Raw genomic sequence first — 6,542 nt, forward strand, 5'->3', positions numbered from 1 at the left:
CAGGTCTGGAATTTACTTGTTTCTCAAAGTTCTGGCCTGGGATTTGTAAACTGTAAAGGCACACACCTCATTTTTAACAAAAGTGAGCAAGACTTCCTACTTGATTAAGCAAACAGGATGACTCAATATTATGAGAATTCTTGGAAATAATAATTTCCACTTGTATATAAGGAACCATGATAAATGCTCAACATTAGCTGTTAGTATTTAAAAGGCTATTAATATAAACCCTATCTTACAGATGGCCAAACTGGGTTTTAACCCAAGGTATTGGCCCCCAAAGCTCACTGTGGTAACGTGCTTCCACGTCTTAGTGATTGAGCTGAACTATCCACATGAGAAGCTGCGCTGTATGTCTTTCTCCTGATCTCATGGCCACAGTCTGTGTCTCAGCTCTTATGCTGCCTGGTTGCTGGGGTAGGTGTGTCCCTGTTGGGCTGTTGTCATGGGACTCTATCCAATGCTTTGTGCCTCCTCAATTAGCCAACCCTGTTCGCAAGGCCTGTTCTACCTTATCCAGTAGGGCAGCTGAAGTACAGCTGTGGCACTTGCAGGGACGGTACCCTAGTCATAAGCATCTGACTACCACATGTCTTCTCTGTAGCTACACCTGTGCATTTACCTGGTGAGATAAATTATTGGATTATAAATGACTTTCTTCATATAATAATTATATATGTGTATGTGTGTGTATAGTCATATATACATTAGGGACTTATGTATAATATATACAAATTTTAATGATGTGTATAAATAAGTTTATTACTTTCATTCCAGAATAATAAAAGGGTACTAAGAAATATCTGTGACACTCAACCAGCATGGCTCAGGGGTTGAGCATCAACCTATGAACCAGGAGGTCAGGGTTTGATTCCCTGAATTTCCAGCTGTTACTCCCTGGCAGACATCACCCAACTGCTTTTCACAGCCAGATGTTATGTGGGTACCCTCCTTTGTGTTATTGCTCTCTGCTGGGGGGCCCACCTTGGGGATTAGATTACAGAGTTCTCAGTGGCACAATCTTCCCCACCCCCCCAGCTGAAATATCTCTCTGGGACTTCAGTTGCTGTCTGTGGGCACCCGGCCAGGCCTTTCATGCCTCCGCCTGTCCTACCAGTCTCTATGCAGTCTCCACCTTCAGTCCTTGGGTGACAGGGTTCTCTCCTGCGAGTTTTCCGTTGATTCTTTAGGAAGTTTTTCTGTATTTTTAGTTGTAATTTCAGTTTGTTCCTGGGAGCATGTCCATGTAGCATCCACTTACTCTGCTGCCATTTTTAATCTCTCCTGAGAAAAGCTTTTAAGTACACCTCAGTTTAGAATCTGGTTCAAGGTGAGAAATGTGATGGGGATCCAATTACTTCCCTGAGTCTCAATTTCTTGGTCTATAAAATGGAGATATTAATTATAATTCAAAATTTAAATATTCAAAACAAGGTTTTAGTTATTGTATTTATTTCACTTAGGATGCTCTGTAGACCTTAACTAGGGTACTTTAAGGTCATTTCCATTAGGAATCTTTTTAGTACTTCATTACGTTTTTCAAGAGTTCTAGTCTCAGATACATTCCTTTCTTCTATAAACTTCTGAAACAGATGAATACCTCACCAAAATAATGTGCTTTACTGGCCACATTATTTACTTAACAATGGAATGAATGTTTGGAGCAAAGTACCATAATAATCTGGGTTGTTAAATGGTTTCTGACATGAGAATGAGATGTTTTTCAGAGTTTTTCACAGTTATTACAAGTTTACAACACTCAGACCACAACCCAGGAAAAGAACAGCACTGACCTAGTTCTTGTGCCACTTTTGATTTCCTGCATCATTTTACAGCTGGCTTCTTGCCATCATCTTCTTCTTATTCCAAAGTGGAGTTAGCCACCATGTTAGATAAGGCTACTTTGTCAATCACCAAACTGTTATAATTTTGAAAATGAACTTCTTTGACTGACCCCTCCCTTGAGTGCAACTATACCCAGCAACCCTGATCCACAGCTGAGATCCAACACCTTTCCCCCAGCAAATTTCATGTGGGACTTTGTGGAATAAGCCAGGAAGCCAAAGGTACATTCCCAGATTGCTAAGCCTCCTCCATGAACACCAGGAATCAGATCGGAGTGAGAAGAATAGGTTTTGGACACTATGCTTTCTTCAGGGAAGTTCTCTTTCAATAAGATGGTTTTCACTGCTGACACATGAATGCACTGGAGAGCTGGTAATGTTTCTATGGCTTTATTTTCTATGCTCTTTGGCAAGTCTCAAGCAAAGTTGTTTTCCATGAGACTTCAAGTTCCCTGAACTGTTAGCTGCATTGAGTGAGTTCTGTGTGCCTTGAGAGGGAAATGCAAGGCCAGGAAGATTGCTTCTCTGGAGAATATCTTGTATCCTTACTTCCCTTTTTGACTTTCTGAGAACGGGGACTCTTTTGGAGGAATTCAGGGTCGAAGCTCCCTATCCAAGGGGAGTTGATCCATTTTCCCGATGGTCTTCTACAGTGAAATTAGATTGGTAGGTCATCCTAGCCAGTGTCATCATCGGATAGAATTGATGACATTGACATAAACCTACCTCATTTATAAACCTGTCTCTGTTATTCAAAGTAGTTTCATTTTGTCAGTTTCTCTTTATGAGCTTATACAGAGTTATAAATATTTAGAGATGTTTTCCAAATGACTTTTTAGAGGTCTTTTTGCTTTTCTTTCAGTTTAACTCTGGAAGGGGAAAAATAAATAAAATTGTTATTAAAAATCAAAATTGCACGTTTCTTTGAAATATAATATTAAACAATAACTCTGCCCCTCTCTCCACCCCATATAGCTAGTTGGTTTTTTAATAAAAGTTGTGAGGAGGATAAAGAGATTTGGAAACACACAACCCCTCAAGGGTCAACAGCTGGATTAGAGAACGAAGGGTAAAAACAAGTAAAGTACAATAGCAACAACTAGAAAATATATGGAGTCCCAATTTTTCAGACAGGAAATGACAAGCCTAACTCTTGGTGTCTGTTCCTGTTTCTGTAACAGGAATCCCAAGGTTTTGTTTGTTTTTGTTTTGTTAAAATATGTGGACATTTTAATTTTATTTTAGAGAGTGAGGAATGGAGAGAGGCAGGGGGAGAAAGTAAAACATCAATGATGAGAGTGAATCATCCCGCGCCTCACACTAGGGATCCAGTCTGCAACCCTGGCATTATCCCTAACTGGGAGTCAACCAACCATGACCTCCTAGTTCCTAAGTCCACGCTCAACCACTGAGCCACCTCAGCCAGGCCAGAGGTCACTGGGGTAAATGTGCAGCCCTGTGAAAATTTGTGCGGTTCTGCTTGGGTGCAGGCTCATCCATGTGACCTCAGGACACTCAGCGGAGACCAGCAAACCGGCTAGGGCTATAATTAGCCTATGGGAGTGGGTGATTTTGGAGTCATCGGTAAAGGTTAGTTTGGTGGCAGAACAAACACAAAATAAGGACACTGAAGGTTTGGAAGCAACCTGTACAGAGTGGAGGCAACCTGACTGAGACTCTTGTCTGTATCTGTGGTGCTAGGCCTGCTTCGGATGGCACAGTTCTGGCAGGTGGGGTCTCTATGCCCATCACACAAGATGCACAAAGGAGGGTCACACGGTTAATGGGTAGAAATGTGCCCTTTGTGCCCACTGCAGGTCCTGGGTTCAGCCCCACCCCAGAGGGGCAATCTCAAAGACCCCTGGGACCCAGCGATTAAATCTCGGGACCTCTGGCCCTCGCCTCCCAAAAGCAAATCAATGCAACATTTATTGCGACCCAGACCTAGAGATGCCCGCAGCCCGCCAAGCTCCCAGCTGGAGCAGAGAAGCCCCCACGTGCTTCCTGGGGAGTGCAGGCTAGGAGCGCGCACCAGTGAGTCGAGTCCTCCGCGGGCCAGACCAGCTCGGGTTTTCCCAGCCAGAATGGACCCCGGGCTCAGAAGAAATGCAGTCCGCTCCCTCTCTATGGTCCTGGCGCGGGCGGGACGCTCGCAAGGCCTGTCGGGGACGGCTGTTTCCGGTCTCGGCGGTGGCGGGGCCCTTTGAAGTGGCTGCTGGGCAAAAGCGGCTGCAGGAGCACCGGCCCTCGGGAGGACGGACGCACTGGCCCAGGGTCCGCGCGCGAAGCTGCGGGCTGGGCTGCCCTGCCCCGGCCCCTCGGCCTTCCGCTGTCGCGGGCACCCGGAGAGACGTGCAGCCAGGTGCCGGCCTCTCTCCGTGGCCGGGCGCGCCCCACCTGTGCTTCGCGGCCTGACCCCGGTTCTCGGATGGAGCGAGATGGAGCAGGGAGGGAGGGAGGGAGAGCCAGCGCGGGTCGTGAGCCTGGAGCCGGGCACAACTGCCTCTGGGACTGCGGGGCTCGCCGAGATGCCCGCCCCGTGGTGGCGGAGTGGGGTTTTGGTCTGTCCCCTCGCCTTGGAGGTTTTGGTACTCGTCCCGTGCAATCAGGTATGAATTCTTGTGCACGGAGGAAAAAAAAAAGGAAAAAAAAAAATATATATATATATATAGCATTAAGTTTTAGAAGAAAAATCTTACGAGTGTGATGGGGTTATGGGAGATTCTTTTTTCTTGTTTTAAATACCAGCTTCAAGAGTTAGCAATATGGACCGAGGCTTCCCTTGCAGTCTGGGCTTCATCTGAAGGGCATGCGGAAGGTCAAACATGTTCTGTTTACTAATGTCTGTATTAGCACAGTGTAAGCTTTATATGCCAGTTAAAATTAAACCATGGTTAGACCATGTGACACATAGCTCACATGACCTGCTTTCAACCTCCAACGTGTGGAGTAGCTTTAGGAAATAGTTTTTAGGTTACAGAAAGTGGTGATGTCATGTTTATCATTTGGAAAAAGTTGACTTTCCCATCTCTCTTCATCGCTCTGATTTGATGTGATTGACTTATTTGGCCAGGAGAAAAGGCAGAGAAGAAAGATTAGACCATAGAGTTTACATTTATCTTGAGTTAGAATGGTGGTGGAATATTAGTTTATAATTTTTAATCTATTTTGCCTGTTGGGGTCTAATTTTTTAAGTAACATAATTATTTTTTATCTTGAGTGTTAATTATACATTCTCATGTCATTTCTGTACATTCCTGCCAGACTGCCTAATTATTCTCTGTGCATACATGTTTACATATATTAGAATCAGGATAGTATTTTGGGACCTTTTTTTTTCATTTTAAAGAACTGCGCAAACTGTTCTTATGACTTTTAAATACTCTCTAAGAATCATTTGCAGATCCTGTGCAGTAAAGGTACCCACATCCATTAAGTGTCCTCAATCATGTCCTCAATTGCTGGACATATTCTCCTGTTTATTTTGCTATTATTTCGCTTATATAACAGTTTCTCTTAATAGATGATGGCGTTTGAAGCTGTACAATGTTTACTGTTGGCTGTGTTTACATACTCTCCCATTTGGAAAGAGCGATAATCTTTGTTGGTTGACATGACTTATCGTATTTTCCATGTATAATATGCCCCCTACTTTTCCAAACCAAAGTTAAGTGATCAATATTTTAAACATTTTGTTCATTTTCCTCTGAAGGCCTTCTTCTTTTTTGGCATCTTAAGGAGCTATTCTTCCTGTTTTCTCCACTGTCTGACCATACACTTAGTGGGAGGAGGTCCAAATTGTCTCTCTGCAGCTCTGTTTTCATGCTCTTTTGCATGACTGATTGCAGAATAAGATAATCCCTGGCATTTATCTATTTTTTGACATCTTTATATGCTGCAAATGCTCTGGTCCCTGTTGCAACTGCACACTCTCCAATTACAGCACCAGCTGATGTCAGTAACAATAGGCTCATGATTGGAAAAAGCCTGTTTGACAAGGTATGGGCAGCTACTCACCCACACACTCGCTCCTCTGCTGACTTCCATCTATAAGATGCCGCTTGGTTTCTAGTCTAATGATTTTAGGGGGGGAAATAGCATCTTATACATGGAAAAATATGGTAACATTTATGCAAAATGTGTTACTATTTTGCTTTATAGAAATTTTGAAAATCATTGTAGAAAATTTTTTACCTCATATGAACCACCTGACATTGGAACAGACTTTCTTTTCATAAATGCTACCAAAGACACAGTACTATTATCTTAACCAACATACAGGTTACAAAACAAAGGCTGTTCAAGTTCAACCTGTTTTAGATCGTTCGTAATTGTGGCTTGCTTTTAAGTATCAAAAATATTTGTCATACAAATGAAGTAATTAAAAATATCATGGTGGTATTAGAATAATTCATTGATTAAAAACTATTATATTTTCAAATAATATGGAGCCTTGACTAAGTGAATTTAAATTATTCGTAGTTCATTTTAAGTACACTTGTACTTTAATGCTATTAAACGAAAATTGGGGTGGGTGATGAAGGTAGCAAGTCCCTTTGTGGTGTCTTCTCTGCAGAGTTTATTAGTAACTAGAGGCCTGGTGCACGAATTCATGCAGGGGTGGGGTCCCCTGGCCTGGCTGGCAATTGGAGCCATCTTGCCCAGTCCTGATTGGAGCCGATGGGGCTGGTAGGCTGT

At 43.1% G+C, this 6,542-nt stretch overlaps 1 pseudogene; it reads right to left on the reverse strand.

The window, feature by feature from the left end:
* Positions 1–1,454: 1,454 nt before the first annotated feature.
* LOC118721764 lies at positions 1,455–2,519 on the reverse strand (annotated as a pseudogene).
* Positions 2,520–6,542: the final 4,023 nt, after the last annotated feature.

Source organism: Pipistrellus kuhlii, unplaced genomic scaffold (genome assembly GCF_014108245.1).
Source record: "Pipistrellus kuhlii isolate mPipKuh1 unplaced genomic scaffold, mPipKuh1.p scaffold_m20_p_18, whole genome shotgun sequence".
Classification (NCBI taxonomy): Eukaryota; Metazoa; Chordata; class Mammalia; order Chiroptera; family Vespertilionidae; genus Pipistrellus; species Pipistrellus kuhlii.